Raw genomic sequence first — 20514 nt, forward strand, 5'->3', positions numbered from 1 at the left:
GTATGGATTTGCCGGGGCCGCCGAGCGGAGCGTGTGGGTGTAGTTGAAGTGTGTATGTTTTTCAACGGGGTTGGACGGTGTGCGACGTTTTTGGACGTTTTGATCGTTCTCACCATTTTACAGTAGATGGAATTTGAGCAAAACAATGGAAGTCAAGAAAGTTGAACTTCAGTTATAATTCCATTCCGAGAATTCCATTGCAAGAATCGTTCATGTCTTCCGTGAAGCAAACAAATTGACTGGACTTCGTAAAAGATATGGCCCTTATTTCTGCCTATTAGCATCAAATGCTACATGCAATTTATTTTGCCCTAAAATTACAATTTTGAGGCAAATACAAAAGATTTTATATGTGCTCTGTTTTGTAGTTACAATCTTTCAAATGTGACAATCGATTTTTTGATAGAAGGCACCAAAAGTTGAGTGCCGCTCGATTTGCAGTTTGCCTCGAAGAACCCTACAACAGCAAATTAAAAATGGGTAAGGCCAACATACATAACATCAATTATTCGGTTGATCAGACTTTCTGCACTTTAACTCTAAGTACGTCCAACTGTATTGTAAAGCTTGCTACAGAGACGATCAAGATATTGCCACGATGCTCTGTGGCAAGTGACCGACGTCAACACACTGCACTGCACTGCAAGTAACCTCGACCTTCTTTTTCCGAAAATACCCATCGAACAGATTCAATCCGTCGCACCGTAGTCGTCGCCGTTTTCCCCAAACTAGTCTACATTCTACACCCCATGCAGTGCAATCGAGAACCGAGTCGACGAGGTGGGTGGCGAAGAAATCAAGATTTCAAGCCATGCCGTGCCATTTGGCGGCAAATTGAAGTTCGGCTAATTCTGTTCCGCCACCATCACGGTTTATCACCGCCACTGGGCCATTGTTGATTGACTGACGATGACGACGACGGTGCAAAATCCGTGAAAGAACCCGTGTTTCTCTAATAGGTGAACAACGCGTGTTTTGTCCCCCGTTTTATTGGCATTGGGCAATTTTCAACGGTTTCTTCAAAGCGTTCTCGTTTTATTTGTATCTCCTCACACATCTCGGATGTTTGTCTCTGTCATCGTTGGTTGTCGCCAACATCGCGCTAAAGCCCCAATTCATTCATCGTATATCACCGCTTGAATGGTCCTCTTGAATGGTGTATTAACTCTTCCAGGGGTTCCTAAACGTTTGCTGATAATGCTTTGTGCTGAAAACACAGAATGCTGAAAAAGCTACCTTGAGAAAAACAAAGTTGAAAAATAATATGGAACGAGCTCACCAATTCGAGTCATCGAATACTTACGTTATTTTTCGTGAACTAGTGAGCCACGTTCCTTGCAGCTTGAGAAACGCTGCCCTAGTGAAGTAACCAGCACTGATTTCCTCAATGAGTGGACACAAAGAAAGCAGCGTGCACTTCGTCGGCCGTGCTACGGTCCGGTCACCAGGACCGGACAGAATCCACAAAGGAAACCGTTAAATCCGATTAGGCTCGACTCGAAAGAAGCTTCGGTCCATGAAAAGAACCAACTGAGCAAGCGAGCAAACGAATAGGTTATGTTTTCCTCGAATCCGGCGATCCACGATGTGTGGCCTCAATATTCTCACTAGATAAAGCCTTCTTCACAAAACAAACACCAGAGACTGAAGCCAAGTTGCTTACCGACGACGGTGTTTCGCCTGTTTACAAACGTGGAGATTCGTTTTTTTTTTGGTCGTTTGTTTTTGTTTCTAGTTCGGTGGCATTGAAATCGAAAGAATTTCCATTTCAATTCAGTTGGATTAGCGTGTAGACTAGAGGATATAAATCGTGCACGAGTAGGTTTGTGGTATTCTTCCGTTTTGCTGACCCGAATCAATTTGAATGAAAGAATTTGTGACACAATAGAAGTGAGATCATCGTTGAGCGTTTGAACTGAAGACATGCGAATGCGTTGATTGTCCTAAAGAAGCTATGGTTTGCTATGGTTTAAAACATATTGTGTTATACTAACGCCATTAAAAAACACAAGTCGAATGTCGTACTAATGACATTTCATACATAAACCTTCAAAGAATCTGAAGAAATTTCTAAGGAAACCTTTGGATATTTTTTTTAGTTAATTCTCTGGAGAACTACAAAAACTCTATAAAGAAAACATTGTAGGATGTCCGTCTACTGATCATAAAATAAAACCCTGAAATTTCCAGGTTCTTACAAATAATTCCAGGTATCGTACAAATAAAAAAGATTTCAAAGCCCACATAAAAACAAGTAGAGTGACAATGGGTATTATCGGCAGGTTTGTTCTCTTCGTCATGAGGGGTTTTTGTCAGCCAAATTGCATGAAACTTGGCCATATAATTCAGCTTAGTTCGGAAGGATTTGAGACCAACTCTGAGTACAATAGGTTAAAAAAAACCAAAGACGAAGAGAACAAAACGGCCGAGAATAGGTAATTTCTCCTATTTGAGGAAATTTTTCGTAAAAATTTCTGAAAATATAGTCAAAGTTTAGATGAGAATGTTTATTTTTTTTTTTCTATTCTTCAACCACTTAACTTAATGTACAGCTCTTTTGTTCACTAGGGCATTGCGTGAGCGATTCCAATTGGCGGCTGCAATTACACTTTGTACAGCGCCTAAATGTATTCTATTCTAATTCCACTAGTTCTAATTCGAACTGGTAGCCTTTGCGCTGCTGTCACTTTTCTACCCTGTCCATGGTAGAATCACAGACAAACAGACGTGTCACTTGGAAGAAAATGCGGTAAAAATCATCGTCATGCAAACATAATCGCCCAATGCTAATTATGCTGTGGTACGCAAATCCACTGAGTAGATGGCGGTAGTGAGCAAACGTCAAACAGGAGCAAAAACGATGCGAGCGCCATGAGCGAGTGATTTGCGAACTACGGAATATTTGAATAATCCGTTAAAAAGTGAAACGATGGGAAGTGAGTAGAGTGAGACGTCTGTTTGTCTGTGGTAGAATGATAAGCACGATGTTGCTGTGTGGTTTTTGTTCCAAGTCCGATTGAGGGTCCATTATGAGTTTCCGTTAGCCGATATCCAAGTTTCCGGGTCCGTTGGAGCATATGCTCAGAAGAGGGTCAGGTGTCAGCCGCTCTCGGGGGGAAGAGCAACTGACGAAAAACTGCAAGTGCCGGGGCTGGGATCGATCCCATGACCATCCACTTATGAAGTGAACGTGTAGCCACTACGCTACGGGTCCCGGCATGTTTATTTTATATAGCAGAATTTAGAGAATGAATGAAATTTTTTGGGTAAATTGTCACTAAATTATGAGATAACAACCATCGTGTTGTCTTCCGAAGGTTTCCAGTGAATTTAGCTTACCCTGCTACAACAAACCATCAGGTAGACCATTCCCTTCTGGTATGACTCTGCAGCCATAGGTAATCCTTGCGCTGATGGTGGGTACACAATCATCATCATCATCATCATCATCATCATCAAATGGTCACTAAATTATGAGAACGAGAAAATGATTTGTTATATATCAAATAGTAAAAGTTTATAAAGAATTTAAGACGAATTATTTTTTTTCCTGTCCAGAAATTGTACCAGAAATTAGTTCCAAATTTTCTGTAATATTTTAATAGGGGACCTTACGTATTTTCGGCCGTTTTGTTCTCTTCGTCATGTTTTTTTAAACCTGTTGATCTCAGAGTTGGCCTCAAATTCTTCCCAACCAAGTTGAGTTATATGCCTGAATTTCAGTAAATTTGGTCCACAAAAACCCCTCATGCGGAAGAGCATGAGCATGCATGAGCATAGATGACCGCACAATTCGTAGTTGCTACTCCGTGATTGGCCAGAACAATCGAAATTGCACAAGGAACCAATGAATAGGGCTTAGGACTAGCTTACTATTCTCAATGTACACAGGTCGAGAGCTCTCAACTTTAATAGGGTCAATAACGGCGCCGGCCACGTCCTTACGGTCATCGAGGATGGGAGGGAATGTTAGTAAGACAAACGTTGTTATAAAGACCGCGAATCGCTGCATCTCCACGTTTGTCTCAGGAAGGATTTTTTGTTAGTAGGGTAAGGTACATTGTCAGTCCGGGAGTCACCTATGGTTGGTGATATGATTTGACAATGGATCAATATACACAAACCGCCGTTAACAACCGACCACTTTTCGACGCAAAAACTAGCCAAAAAGAAAATTCTATCGCGCGTCTCCACTCCACTAGGGAGCAGAAACCTTTAGTCTATTCCACACAGAAATACACTGAACGCGACTCACTTGTCGGCGCTCGGATTTTTTTCGACCGGCGAGCCCGAACTAACACTTTTCACTCTTTTGTGTAAATGCAAAAAATGAAAGAAAATATGTATTATCAACTAAAAGTGTATTGGGAACTAGCGCGACGGGAAGCAAAAAATTCGGAACCGATTCGATCCACGACCACGACGCGTTCACCGCACACTCACCGCCGTCGAAATGCTCACTTCGGAATACAAAAAAGAAAAGGAAAAGAAAAATCGAACCACCGAAGCAAACGCGCGCGAACTGGCACCCGGACGAAATTCTACTACACACTCCACAAAAACCCCTCATGCGGAAGAGAACAAAAACCTGCCGATAATACCCTTCGTCACCCTATTTCTTGTAGATTTTTTTTTGGAAATTTCTAGGACAAAATATTCTAAACTACATAGCAAAATATTTCAAACTGTGATTCCACCGAGCAGTCTACTTGAAATTTGTACATGGATATTACAAGAAATTCTTCTAACATTTGATTCCCTAATAATTCACTTTAAATGATTATGAGACTTCTCGGATAGCTATGTTGCAGTGCACATCAAATTTCCTAGACTGAATTTCTGCATGTACAACATAAAATTCGTACTTCTAAGGATTCATCTAGGACAGAGGTTTTCAGATCGTACACCGCGGGGCACTTGGTGTACCATGGAGCCTTCACAAGTGCAACAGTTTAAAAATTGCCTTCAATTCAAAATTCATATCCTGTTTGATACAACACCAATCGAATGAATGAGAACACGGAAGGCAATCATGAGGGGATATGAATGAGAACACGGTTGAACTATCAAAAAGAGCTCCAGGAGGCGATAGACAAATTCATAAAACAATACGGGTTCACGAAGGAATCCAGCACTAGGTGCACCACGTAGCCATGACAAGTGCACCGCGACACTTAAGAAAATTCTTACATATTCAAATTGAATACTTGTTTAATAAAAAGTAATTCGAAATCATTGGAACAAGGGGTCCATGGCTAAAGGGATTGAAAGTAAAATTGTTCCCACCCCTGCCCGAATCCAGCAAAAACCCTCGCAGATATTCGCGAAGAATCGTCTACAAAACTCCCCTCATAAGTATCATATTTTTTCCACGAACTCGTTATGGATATTCACAAGTACCCTACAAGGAATTTTTGAATTGCTTCAAAAATCAGATGACCTGGAAATCTATTGACAACGAATTTATGATTTTAGGAGGATCTTCTGAATTGACAAGAGCGCTTAGAGGTAATTTATCAAAAATCTTGGCAATAATATGCCGAAGTTCTGAAAATGAAACATCCAAGTGACTTGTCAAGAATTTCTCACATATCCAGTAAAAGTCTTGGGAAAATGTCTATCAAGAATCATACAGGGGTCATCAAAAAGCTTCACCGAGGTTCTCATTTTGATGCCTTGAAAACAAAATGCCACTAATTTGGAAGGAATTTTACTGTGAATCTTTTCATGATTTCACTCACCATTCATAAAGATCTTGTTTAGAAATATTCCAAGTCGATCGAATAACTGTGCCACTTTACTATGCTTTGGATAAGTAATGGAAAAAATCAGTGTGGAAAAACACAAGTGTATGCACCCCCGATTTTTTTGTGACAAATTTGAAATTGCTTTATAATAAACATGTGCACCGCGGAGCGATTTATTTCCAAAAAGTGCACCGTGATTCGAAAGGTCTGAAAACCCCTGGCCTAGAACCTGAGAAGGGGTCTGTCAATGATTTTGAAATCAGGTTTTAAGAAGTTCTATTTAAAATGTGTTGGTGATTTCAATCTCATGAGTTTCTCAGAAACCCTAGTTGAAATTTACCAAATACCTTGCCAGAAGTATGCAAAAGTACTGAAAGTGAAGCTTGCAAGGATCTTGTATTGGTCTTTGCGTAGGTTTCTTCCGAAATTTAGTAATGGTATTGGAAAAACGTCTTTCAAAACCACAATTGTAGGGTAATTGTTCCCTTCGCTGTGGTAGTACCTAATGTTGCGGTAATGGCAATTGAGCACTTTTTCGACTGAAATGTTATCAAAAGGTATTTTTAATAGATGTATTGTGCTTAAATTATGAGATTGCACCATTTGTTTTCTTGAGATTTGCCCAAAAACCTATTTAAAAAAAAATATTTTCCTTAATATGTTTGCTGCTGTGTTCCTATTGTTGCGGTAGTGTTCCTAATGTCGCGGTATCCCATATGATTTTAATGGGATACCGCAACAGTAGGAACAAATATCGCAACATTAGGAACAAATACCGCAACAACCTCAAAGTGGCAATATTTAATTGTTTTCCCGTAGATAAAGGATAGATTTTATTATTTTCAATTCAATCCATGTAAAAAGTTTGCTTGGGGCGATACAATTGTGGTTTAAACATGAATCCAGTGCTTAACTCCTCTATGATCGGATCAATTACCCTAATCATACAAGGGTTCACAGAGGTCGAGGTCCTCGCAATGCTAGGTATGCACCTCAAACGGAATCGCACAAGTGATTTGAGTTCAGTGCATTCTTTTTCCTTGACCGGATTGGTCAAGAGATTTATTTCCAAAAAGTGCACCACGAGCCAACAGGTCTGAAAACACCTGATCTAGGATATTTCATGTGCGCTGTCAGTGCACTTCGCTACAACCCTCCTATCCTGAATACATTTCTACACTGAATCAAATTTCAACTATCGCGAAACAATAATGGCAATGTCGCAACCTGACATTTTGTCTTATGCGACATATGTTTGTCCCAACTTGAACAGACAAGGATAAAAATCGTCCACTACGAGTGCAAAGTTTGTCATGTCTTGCATTGCGATTTTCGAGGGTAACTTCGAGTCGGTGAACACTACAACGCTGTTGAACTTCTACCATCGAACAATTTCGATTTTGATGAGTAATAATCGAATTTTCACGAGTTAAAAGTTTGCAACAAATTCAGCTTCTGTTTTGTCACCAACCAGAATGTTCTAGATCATACCATTGCCATTATATCTGTTACCGGTTAAGATAAAGAGTAATCGTTTCGCCTTCTTTGTTGCTTGTTTCGTGCCTCTTTTGTCAGACAATACTTTACACTGCATTTCTGTTTTCACCATCATCCTTGCCCAAGCGGCGGAATTGTCCACCTCGAAATCCGGGAGGAGACCTGGTCGCAAGGCGCTGCACTGGTGGTCACCAGGGACTCAGGGAGTCTCAAGATATTCCAAGGGGCTCCAGGGGGTCTCAGGGTGAGTTTTAGGGGATCCAAGCGGGTTTCAGAGAGACACATGGAGATCTCAGGAGCATTTTAGGGGGGTTCCCATAGAGTTCCAGAGATTTTTCGACGGGTTTTGGAGGCGTTGCATGTGCGTTTTCGATGGTTTCGGAATGTCTCAGGTGCGTTACATGGAGTCCGAAAGGGTTTTAGGAGGATTTCTGAGACATTACGGGAAAGTTCAGAGGATGTTCGAAGGTGTCAGGTGCGGAACATGAGATCCGTATGGGCTTTAGGGGGATTTCGGAGGCATTTCAGGAAGGTTCAGAGGATTTTCAGCTGATTTCCTCTGCTTCATTCGTGTTTGTGGCTCTCGGAAGGGAAAATCATTGTCTCCACTTCCTCACCCATCCAGTTCTCCAGCTATCCACATAACCCGTTCGCAGTTTCCGGAATCACTGGGATTTTATTGGTTCACTAAATTTGCCAATCCACTACATTTTTTACCGTGCTTAAAAAATGGCACAGTCACCCATGACTGTTTCTTCTGCTTATGCGTGAATGTTTTTGCTGCATGATATAGACTGTTCCAGAAATTATAAGCACAACTTTGCAGCCGAGCCATCTAGGAATAAATACAAGAGCAAACTTTATTTTCACACATATTCTGCTCTTATATATTAAAATCAAATACCGGTAATCAAAAGTTATATTTGACTTTTTGTTTGTAAGTGGCAGAACATTCTTCAGTGATACCTTAAAAACGTTTTGCACAAATTCCACTATTTTTGAAATAGTGCCTTAGCAAAAACGTTAGAACACTTTCAATATAATATTCAATGTAATTTTTATCCTGCGGCCCGAGGCCTAGACGTAAAATCTCAATTTGGCACGCGGCATACATCAACCTGAGCACCACCGATGTAACCCGTTCCGCATTGACCAGACCTGCCCAGAACCCTTTAAAAATAGTCTTAAACATTTCAGTAAAGCGTGCAGTGAAGTTATGCAATAAAATGCATAAAGGGAATACATTTGTGGATTTTCAAGCACATAGCAATGCAATGATGAAAACTCATATTTCGGTTGTTCCGGATTTCCGGAACCGGTTCTCAATAATTAGTCAATAATCAAAGTCCACGTGAATACCTTTCCAACGATCCTTGGACGATCCTGATTACTTGTTTGGTTGCAAAGTTATAGCTTGCCAAAGTTAGGGTCTCTTAAGCGGAATTTTTCAGTTGGAACAGGTTCCCGGTGGCCACAGTGGCCAAATCCGGATTTCTCCGGTGGTTTTGTAAACTAGACTTGTGCCCCTTTCATTTGAGCTAAAGAGATCCAAAATCGGACAAACCGCTGATTTTTGCGAGCTGTCCAAAGTTTGGGGTAAAAAATGACCCCAGGGTCTTATTTGTAACTTTTTTATGGGAGCGCCCCTAGGGGTCATTCAATGCTTTTAATTTTTGGGAAAGATTATTTCCCCAAAAAAATAATTGTCAGAAAATTTCAGATTGCTAGGATTAGTTAAACAAAAGCTACAGAGAATTGAAATTTGAAAAAGGTAAAAAAAGGCCCCAAGACCTTACTAAGGTTAAAGAGTCTCAGGGACATTCAGAAGATCCCAAGGGGTTCCAAGAATGTTTCAGGAGGTCTCAGCAGGTATCTGGATGGACTAGGAGCGTTTCAGGCGGTCTAAGGGGGTTTCAGAAGGGGACGCTTTATACTATTGAAATGCCTTGAAACCCCCGTAGTACCTTTAAAATACCCCTAAACAACCTTCAACTCCTGCGACCCATTCACAAAAATCCTTGAAGCCCCTTGAAACGATTCTAAAATGGTTTGAAACGCCCCTGAAACCTCAATAATCCCATTGAAATGCCCTTGAAACCCCTTCCCTTGGATTTAAGAGTGCTTCCCAACTAACAATCACTCATTTAACAGGCACCATTATGACGAATTAGTTCAGCATAATGTTGAATAACATTTGAACTATTTTCACGTACAACCTATGTTCGGGTTTTGTTCACACAAATTTGGAGAAGTTATAAAGCATCATGTTGTGTACCAACTTAATTTTTTGTTGTTCAAAGCGTTTTACAAATGTACAAGAAAGTTGTTATTAGGCATTGGCAAAAATGACTGAAAATAAATAAAATGCAAAAATGTTGAACTCTCACGAGAGTAATTATTTGCTCACATGTTGAGAACACCGATTATGAAATAAGAATTACATATAAAATTACCTAAATCCGGATTAGAACTCGAGACCTGTCGATTGCCAGCCGCATGCCTTACTATCTGCGCCATCCTAGAGATGGTGAGATGCAACACCCAGAGCAAAACATAATCTTCCCATGACTCAATAACGATCATTCCTGAACTTGTGTTCAGCAGTGGTGAATTAGCACAGCACGTGGTAATCAACTGAACAATGCCTCATACTTCAACGGCTGTTCAGCCCAAAACACGTGTTTTCCATTCTGATTTCGCTGTCAGTATTTTTGTCGCACGGTGAGAAAACTTGTATCCAATGCGGCCAAAAAGTGTTGGTACTTATTGAAGATATTGTTTCCAGACGTACTAATTGCGAAATGAATATCTTTTTATTTTTATTATTAAATATCGATCTTTAAAAATGTATGGCAATATGTGGTGCGGTATGGTCATGGACATGGTGCATTCGCAGCATCTGTTTGGGTAATCTACTCATGCTCAGTCGAAGATCCGTTAAGCCAAGCGTTAAGCATTTTTTTTATTTATGCTTTTGTCATGGAATCTTGATATTATGTTCAATAAATAGTGCATAAGGATGTTTATGGATACTTGAAATGTGTCGATTTTTGAATGCTGTTTGGTTATCTAGGTGACTGTGGGAACAATATTCAGTAAACACGACAGCACTGAAATGTCAAATGCAATGATCCAAGCGTCTCGTACAATCAAACTGCTGCGGAATATAGACAATATAATAATCAAGGTACAAGATATCTTGTTACAGACTAATAATAATAAATAAATGCCTCATTTTTAAGTTGATTACGTCTCTTGGCACTCAATGTTATTCTGTTTTATTTTACGTGAGTCGTTTAAAATATTGGTTCTTTAATAACTTGGTTGTCTAAACAGTTTTAGCCATGATTTATCCCATAATCCGAACAAAGTTCCGAGTCAAACTATGACGGGCTGAAGGCGTTTATTTGACAAGTGAAAAGCACATTGTTCAGGACCATATGTTTATCGGTACATCAGCTTAATAAGATGCAGGCAAATGTTTTGTTAAACTCTTTTGTTAAGGAATCAATGCTTGTCGAATAAATTTCTTATTAAACTTTTGAAAAGTGTTTTAATTTATCATTGTTGATACCGATGAGAAAAGTCGAACATTGACTATTTTCTCAATTGAAAAATCATTTAAACAGTAATGTGTAGAGCATAATTTTAGTTCAGCTAACATAACCATTATTAAGCAATAATTCAGCAAGCTTGCTTGTTTGTGACTTGCAATTGTTAGTTGGGTTCTGAAACGCTCTTGAGATCATTTTGATCAATTTGAAATGCCCCTGAAATACCTTGAAACACCTTTAAAAAGTTTAAAAATCCCTGAACGCACCTGAAAACCTCTTGAAACACCCCTGAAATGCTATCAAACGCTCCTTAAACCTCTAGGAACGTATTCCTGAAACTTTCTTAAATGCCTTGAAATGCCCTTTCAAGGCTCCATAGACCTCCTCTGGAATCGCCCTTAAACCCCCTTGAATCGTCCCTTAAACTTAGACCACTTTGGTGCTATTGAAATGGCCCTGAAATCCTCGTAATCCTCCAACGAAAACTGACGGAACGCCCTAAAAAGCTTCTGAAATCTGCAGAAACGCCCCTGAAGCCCCTTGAATTCCCCTTTTTAGGCTCCCTGGGAACTTCCTGGAAACCCCTTCTTGGTCCCATCTCAAATGCCCTGTCTTTTTTGAAAGACCTACGAGAACTGCAATCCTTCATTAAGGGTAAGCTCGTTAGAATAGCAAGATGGCCGCCACAATGGCTGACTTATGCACCTACGAACGGTTCAGAGCGCACAAATCTCATAAAAACAAGCGCACCGCATCTTTTTTTTTATTTTCAAGCTTATGACAAGTAAGTGTGCATGAACAAAATAAAAATTACTCTAACGATTGAAGTTTGCTTATGGGGATTTGTGCATTTTATGTTCTGGAGCAATGATAAACTTGGATGCCAGGACGTTTGTTTTTATAGCCCTGCTCCAAATTCTCCCTTTTTGATGCCTTTTTAAATTGTGCACACCCAGCCCATACTGGCATAAAAAGACCTGAGTAAAAACGATAGCTGAATAACTGCTTATTAAGCTAATAATTTTAAAATCAAGCTTAAGAACGGATTATTCAGCCGTTCTACAGCAATAATGTTTGTTGGGGAGGTTCCTGTGTATTGGGTTTTATGACGGTTCTCAAAACCTGTACAAGACTAATTGGTCACTAAATCTTACTTGGAAGGCCTTTAGTAGAGTTTGATGGAAGCTTCAATGCGTTTCAGGATGCTTCAGTAGAGTTCAGTAGAGTTTAAGGGATCTGGGGTTTAAATGCGTTTCAAGGCGTTTCGGAGGTTCCAAAAAGTTTTCAGTTAAGTTTCATTAGAGGTAATAAAACGTTTCAATGTTTCAAAGTGTTTCGAAAGGTTTCTGAGGGTTTAATGGGTCTTCACTAGAGTTTAAGGGGGTTTTCTAATGGTTTTCAATGCGTTTCAAAGCGTATCAGGTGGTTTCATTAGAAACTAGAAACGCCTACAGGGGTCTCAGGAGGATTTTCTTAGAGGATTCAATACGTTTCAGAGTGATTCAAGGCATTTCGAGAGGCTTGAGGAATTTTAGTAGAGTGCAAGCGATGCCTTCGGTCATCTTGTGGGGTGGGGGGATTTGGGATTTGTGAGTCTGTCGGGAGTGGGATTCGATCCCAGGTCCTCTGCGTGATAGTCATGTGTTCTAGCCATCCCACAAGATTCGCTCCAGTTTCAAGAGTTTTCTGATGGTTTCATGAGGCTTCACTAGAGTTTAAGGGATGTCTCCGGGGTTCTCAGGGGGTTTTCTAATGGGTTTCAATGCATTTAAAGGCTAACCGTGAGGTCCTGCATTGCACAGTAAGTACAGACTGAGTTCGGGGTATCTTTGAAATTTACCTGGATATCCAGATTCTCTCCTCCAGATTCTTCTCTTCTGCTTTCTTCTTAACTTTCACAACGACTTTCCACAACTTAATGTTTTGCACTCGAAATTTTCTACCCTTGTTCAAACTTCTCCAGATGTCTTCTATTAAACAGTGTCTATTGTCTATATGAAGATCATCTAAAACTTTTTGAAATTCGTTTTAATTAAAGAGCGATTTGATATTGGATTTATTTCCTGCAACTTCTTCCAGCCGTCATTGTTCCAAAATCTACTGCTGTTCGGACGGACATTCGTTTGTTTGGTTTCCGAACAGGAAAAACCAAACCGAGACTGACTGACATGATGATATAAAACCGCACCATGTGTTCCTCTGTCGGTAGTGTCTATAGCCACGCCACTAGAAAGTAGTGACAACCTGACTGACATTACACTACATTTTCTACTTGTCCCGTATTCCCCATTTCGAATGGGGAATACTCTGGCTAATCTATACAACAGCGGTTATATACAGGAAAATGCTACTATAGACTGTCAGTAGCACATAGTTTCTACATGTTGCGATGCACATTTCAACCTATTCAATTTCCACTACTTCAAACCGTACGGGCAACAGTCTCTCGAATGCAGTTTGATATAAATATAGCGGTGGCCGGTTATGGATCAACGGGAATCCGGGAATATAGGGATAGAGGGGATAAGCGATGGCCAGAAGAACCAGAAGAGAGAGGCCTTTATGCCACTACTGTGTGCTGATGATGGCAGCCAGCTAGCTGGCAACAAATGTCACGTCATTTATTCATGAAAATGAGCCGCCACTGACTTTATAAACTACCACTACTGGGCTATTCGGGGTGCATCAACTTATGCTACGTGGTGCACTCTGTCTGCTGGCTAGATATAGCTAAAGATACAGTTAGGCCCGCAGTCGGCTTTGGGCGATGACACCGGCCAGAGGTTTGTACAAACGATTTTTGCATTATTCATGAAATTAGACATGGTTGATACATTGATGATGTGTGTTGGTGCCGGTTTAATTGGAATGACACCACAGAGAAATGGGATAACCAACACGAGTGATGTTTTTTTAGGAAACATAAGACCTTTAGTGAAATTCCGGAAATGAAATATTCAAAAATTAGCTGTGTACCTCAAAACCAGCTTGTCAAAAGTCAAAACCCACGCGATTTCTGTCTAGCCTTTGCTGTGGCGAAACTTGACGCAGCAACAACTAGCTGCGTGGAACAAGGTGCAAACCGACCGACCGACATTGCCATTGTCTCTGAATCACTCCTTGCCTTCAGAGCCTGGGATAGCGAACGAGACAAGTTTAATTGATTAATTAACATATGAAAAATACATGTGCCAGATCTTTCTCCGGGATGGTGTCCATCACTTGATATGTCAGATACCTACATGTCGCTTTATATAAATAATAAATTGTTTATTTGTGGTTTCATTTGGATTCTCTATTGCAAATGATCATTCTACACCACTTCATAATGGAATCTCGCACAAGTATTCAAAATGGCCTATGTAATAATGAAAGACTCGCTGAGTATACTTAAGCTTCCACCAAAAAAAATGTCTCATTAAGGACAAGCTCATTAGAAGCCCAAGATGGCCGCCACAATGGCGGCCTTTCGAATCAACTCACGATTTCAAACGCACAAATCTCATGAAAACCTACACCAGCGTCTTTTTATTTTAAGCTAATGACAAGTGAGCAAGAGTGACATAAAAATTACACTATCGTTGGTTGTTTACATCTTGAGATTTGTGCATTTGAGTTTCTGCTGCATTGTTGATCTAGGATTCAAACACGTTTGTTCTTAAAGATGTTCGTTGAGATTTTCACAATGATGGAAGGTGAAGATATAACGAAGCCAAATCCCAATTTTTCAAGAGCACAAATGTTCTTCAAATGACAGATACCACTTAAAAATGACATCGTTTGGTTACCCGCTAGTGGTGACCAATCCACTAAATTTTTAGTGCATGCCGTCATTAGGATTTTCATATTTGTGCTCTTGGAAATACGAGGTGTGTTTCATTACGTTAAAAAGAAAAGGATAACAAACCAATAACAACAAAAAACAAGCTCACCAATTCACATTCACAAATATACTCAGCAAGTGTGAAGTATAACATCGTTAATTGGAAGGTAGTTCCCTGATCATTTACCCTATTTAACACATATCATCTATATCATTTACATCTAATATTAATAGTTTTATTCCATTTTCTTTCATTTCAGGTTGGTTTCATCATCATATTTGAAAAATAAACTCCAATGGCGGTAAGCACCACAGCGTATTAGACGCCATTCACGTATAATCCTCGATCTCGATTTTCTTAAATACCTAACGGTATAATCCTTGATTTTAATCTGATATTGATTTCGGTGCCCTAATAGTTATTTATGAGACGAGATGCGAAAAGTAGATTTTTTTTGCCACGAGTCGTACATTTATCCAACGAGGCCAGCTGAGTTATATAAACACGAAGAGTGCTGAAAAAATCGGGTTTTGAAATGAGTTACATAGGGTAGGGTGGGTCAAAATGGGTCACCTAAGGATGGATCTTCATAACTTCGTAAATACAAATCGTATTGGTTTGTATTCGTCCTCTACTCTTTAATACACTACTTAGCTATGCTTAAAGTCGATAAAAAGTTATATGTCATGTAAACTTCTGTGAAATCCCACGCTCCAATCATGTGCATTATATGTCACAGAAATTTACGTTATCTTTCCGATCTGTGAATAACTGATTTTGCCGTTGTTATAACAAAATAATAGCAAAACGTCAAAATAATAACATATTTTAATATGATGGTAATTTATGTTATTGTTTTGAAATTATGGTTGATAATATGATAGTAATATTTGTTATTATTATGTCATTATACTTATTATACTATTCAATAACAAGTCGTCAATTACAAGTTTTACAATGATAGCATGTTTTGTTATTTATATGTCATCCTGAGCTATTCATAAAAAAACTAAAGAATTTTAAATATAGATATGATGACAAAATGTGTTATTCTTTAGTTATTGGTTTGTTATTCACCTCCACCCGGGTAGTAATACTTTCGAGGATATTTTCAAGAATACTTTCAAAAATCCTACATAAATAACTTTGGGCATACCTCCAGGAATTTCTTCGAGGATTCTCTCAGGATTTTTTTTTATGGATTTTGCCAGAAATTTTGTCGGAGATTCTTCCAGGAATTCCTTTGGGGTTTCCATTGAAAAATTCTGCTATGTTTTCTCTATGACTTCTTTCATAGTTATTGTTTCAGAAAGACCTACAGAAGTTCCTTCTGGGATGTCTCCTAGAATTCCTTTAGTTTTTTTTTTCTAGGATTGCTCCGAGAATTTCTTCGAGGATTCTTCCGGAAATTCCTTCAGGGATTCCTCTAGGAATTCTTACGGGGATTCCTCCAGAAATTTCTTTAACTATTTTCAAGGAACTCTTTAGGGGATTCATCCAGAAATTCCTTCAGAGATTCCAGAATGCCTTTGGGGACTTTTGCAGGAATACCTATGGGGATACGTCCAGGAATTCGTCAGCCGATTTCTCCAGGAATTTTATTTGGAATTCCTCCGAGGATTTCCCCAGGAAAAAAAATTGAGATTATATCCATGAATTCCTTTGGTGATTCTTCTAGAAGCTATCCCAGAGGGAATTTCTTGATGATTTCTTCATAATTTTCTTAGTATATTTCTCAATAAATTCCTTAAGCAACCATTGCGGAAGTTTCTTGAGTAATCCCCGATGAAATTTGTTGAGGATGCTCTGAGGTAATTTCTTGAAGAATCCCTGAAGAAATTCCTTAAGATAAATTTGCGGAAATTGCTTAAGGATTTTTTGAGGGAATTTCTTGAGGATTCATGCCGAAATTTCATCAGTAATCCCTAAGGGAACTCCTTGAAGATTTTCTGAGAACATTTCTTGAGGATCTACTGAAGGAACTTTTTGAGAATTCTCTGAGGAAATTCCTTGAGGAACTCCTTAGCAACTTTCTTGAGTAATCTCCGTGAAAATGCTTCGAGATTCTTGAGAAAATTTCTCGAGTGTTCCTGTTATTATTGAGGATTCCATGGAGATTCCGTGGAGGAATATCTGGATTCTCAGGAATTCCTGCAAAAATTTCCGTATGATTTTCTGGAGAAACTCCCGGAGGAATTTCTAGAGGTATTACCGGAGGAATTTCTGGATGAAATTTCAAGAGAAATTTCTCGATGAATTTCTTGGAGAATTTCCGGACGAATTTCTGGAAGAATTCCCTAAGGAATTTTTGGAGAAACACATGAAAAATTTCTGGAACAATTCCCGAAGAAATTTCCGGAGGGATTCCCGGAGGAATTTCTGCAAAAATCCCATACCAATTTCTGGAGGAATTCCTCGAGAAATTTTGGAAGAATTTTAGGAAGAACTTTCAGAGGAATCTCTGGAGGAATTTCCGGATCATTTTTTAAGGTATTCCCGAAAGAATTTCTAAAGGAGTTCCCGAGGGATTTTTTTGACGAATTCCTGAAGGAGAATTTCTGGATGCATTCCCGGAGTAGCTTCCGGAGGAATTTTCGGAGAAATTTCGGAAGAAGTTTCTATAGGAATTCACTGAGAAATTTCTAAAGGAATTTGCGGATAAATTTCTGGAGGTAATCCCAGAGAAAATTTTGGAGAATTGCCAGAAAACTTCTGGATGATTTCCTGGCGTAATTTCTGGAAAATTTCCCAGAAGAATTTCTAAAGGAGTTCCTGAAGGAACTTTTGGAAGATTTCCTGGAGGGATTTTTAATTGAATGGAATTCATTGAAGGAATTTCCGAAATTTTGGAGAATTGTCAGAAAACTTCTGGATGATTTCCTGGCATAATTTCTGGAAAATTTCCCGGAAGAATTTCTAAAGGAGTTCCTGAAGGAACTTTTGGAGGATTTCCTGGAGGGATTTCCAATTGAATGGAATTCATTGGAGGAATTTCCGAAGAAATTTCTAAAGGAATTCTGTATGAACTAACTGATGTTTTTCTGGATGTGTTCCCAGCGGAATTTCTGGAGAAATTCTCGAAATAATGTCTTGAAGATTTCTCGGAGTAATTTACTGAGTAATTTCCCGAGGCATTTTTTGAGGAATTCTCCAATCACTGGATAAATGTCCAATGGAATTTCTCGAGGGGTTCCCAGAAGAACTTCTGGAAGAATTCCAGGATAAATTTCTGGAAGGATTGTCTGTAGAAATTATGGAAGAATTCAGGAAGAATTTCCGGAGGAGTTCCCGGAGAAATTTCTGGAAGAATTCTCGAAGGAGTTTTTGGAAGAATTCCAGAAGAAATTTGTGGAGGAGTTCACGAAGGAAAAGCAGAAGCATTTTTGGATTAATTCCCGGAAGGGGTTATCGGGGGTATTTCTTGAGGAATTCCTTTATGGATTTCAAGAGGAATTCGTGCATGAATTTTCGGAGGAGTTCCCGTAAGAATGTAGTACCTTTACCTTACCGATCAGGCTAAGGCCGGGTGGCCTCTGCTGTACATAGTAGCCTCCTCCATTCCACTCGGCCCATGGCTGTTTGTCTCCAGTTCCGCACTCTGCGTAGGGTCCGCAGATCGTCCTCCACTTGGTCGACCCACCTAGCTCGCTGCGCTCCACGTCTTCTTGTACCGGTCGGATGACTCTCGAGAACCATTTTAGTCGGGTTGCTATCTGGCATCCTGATGACGTGACCCGCCCACCGTAGCCTCCCGATTTTCGCGGTATGGACGATGGTTGGTTCTCTTAGCAGCTCTCTGCACGTAGGGTCCATGTTTCGTGCCCATACAGAACGACCGGTCTAATCAGCGTTTTATAGATAGTCAACTTCGTGTTACGGCGAACTTTATTCGATCGTAGAGTTCTGCGGAGTCCAAAGTAAGCACGATTTCCTGCAACAATGCGCCTCTGAATTTCTCTGCTGGTGTCGTTGTCGGCGGTCACCAGTGAGCCCAAGTACACGAATTCTTCAGCCACCTCGATTTCATCACCGTCGATATAAATTTGGGGCGGCGGGCGCGGTGATTTCTCCCTGGAGCCCTTTGCCATCATGTACTTTGTCTTCGACACATTAATGACTAATCCGATTCGCCTGGCTTCACTCTTTAGTCGGATGTACGTTTCCGCCATCGTCTCAAATTTACGAGCAATAATATCAATATCATCGGCGAAACCAAGCAGCTGAACGGACTTCGTGAAAATCGTCCCACTCGTGTTTATCCCCGCTCTTCTTATTACACCCTCTAACGCAATGTTGAACAGCAAGCACGAAAGACCTTGTCGTAACCCTCTGCGAGATTCGAAGGGACTCGAGAGTGTCCCTGATACTCGAACTACGCACATCACTCGATCCATCGTCGCCTTGATCAATCATATCAGTTTGTCCGGGAATCCGTATTCGTGCATAATCTGCCATAGCTGTTCTCGATCGATTGTATCATACGCCGATTTGAAATCGATGAACAAGTGATGTGTGGGCACGTTGTATTCGCGGCATTTCTGCAACACCTGGCGGATGGCGAACATCTGGTCCGTTGTAGCGCGTTCACCCATAAATCCAGCCTGATATTGCCCCACGAACTCTCTTGCAATCGGTGATAGTCGGCGGCATAAGGGGCTGTTCATAAACCACGTAGACCAAAATTTGGCAATCTCAGACCCCCCCTCCCCCCTCGTAGACTTTTGTCCATACAAAAAATTTGAAATTTGTATGGAGCGTAGACTTTGGCCAGACCCCCCCTCCCCCCAAAAAGTCTTCGTGGTTTATGAACAGCCCCTAACATTTGAGAGAGTATTTTGTAGGCAGCGCTCAGTAGTGTGATCGCGCGGTAATTCCCGCAATCCAACTTAGCGCCCTTTTTGTAGATGGGACACACGATACCTTCCATCCATTCCTCCGGTAATACTTCCTCCTCCCAAATCTTGGTAATGACCCAGTGTAGTGCTCTCACCAGTGCTTCTCCACCGTATTTTAGAAGCTCGCTTGGTAGTTGATCTGCTCCAGCGGCTTTGTTGTTTTTCAACCGGCCAACCTCCTCCTCAATCTCTTGGAGGTCAGGGGCCGGAAGTCTTTCGTCCTGTGCACATACTCCTAGATCTGTTACCACGCCACCTCCGGTACTTGCAATGTCGCCATTGAGGTGCTCATCGTAATGCTGCCGCCACCTCTCGACCACCTCACGCTCGCTCGTGAGAATATTCCCGTGATTATCTCGGCACATGTCGGCTTGTGGCACAAAGCCTCTGCGCGAGCGGTTCAGCTTCTCGTAGAACTTTCGTGTGTCCTTAGCGCGGTACAGCTCTTCCATCGCTTCGCGATCTCGTTCTTCCTGCTGGCGCTTCTTCATCCGGAAGACTGAGTTCTGTCTGTTCCGCGCCTGTTTGTAACGTGCCTCATTCGCTCTCGTACGGTGTTGCAGCATTCTCGCCCATGCTGCATTCTTCTCGTTTTTCAACTGTTCACATTCGCCGTCGTAACAGTCGTTTCTGTGATTCGGAGTCGCGAAGCCTAGTGCTATAGCCGAGGTACTACCTATAGCGGATCGGATGTCCCTCCAGTCATCTTCAAGTGTAGCTGTGCCAAGCTGCTCTTCCGTTGGTAGGGCCACTGCTAACTGCTGCGCGTAGTCTTGAGCCACTTCTACGTTACGAAGTTGCTCGATGTTGAGCCGCGGCGTTCGACTTCGACGCGTGGTGATAACTGTCGAAAGTTTTGAGCGCATGCATACAGCGACTAAGTAGTGATCCGAATCTTTATTCGCACTGCGGTATATCACTGGTTATATCAGAGAAGAATTTACCGTCGATTAGAACGTGGTCGATTTGGTTTTCTGTTTGATGGTCGGGGGATCTC

The 20514-nt window shown here is 40.7% G+C and overlaps 2 protein-coding genes across 5 annotated transcripts in view; both read left to right on the forward strand.

The window, feature by feature from the left end:
* Nucleotides 1–20514, forward strand: part of LOC109419125 (uncharacterized) — a 319242-nt gene that overhangs the window by 100062 nt on the left and 198666 nt on the right. The gene's annotated exons all lie outside the window — the stretch shown is intronic.
* LOC109426187 (uncharacterized) overlaps nt 1–20514 on the forward strand; it is a 252441-nt gene that overhangs the window by 58305 nt on the left and 173622 nt on the right. The gene's annotated exons all lie outside the window — the stretch shown is intronic.

The sequence above is a fragment of the Aedes albopictus genome, chromosome 3, assembly GCF_035046485.1.
Source record: "Aedes albopictus strain Foshan chromosome 3, AalbF5, whole genome shotgun sequence".
In the NCBI taxonomy this organism is placed as follows: Eukaryota; Metazoa; Arthropoda; class Insecta; order Diptera; family Culicidae; genus Aedes; species Aedes albopictus.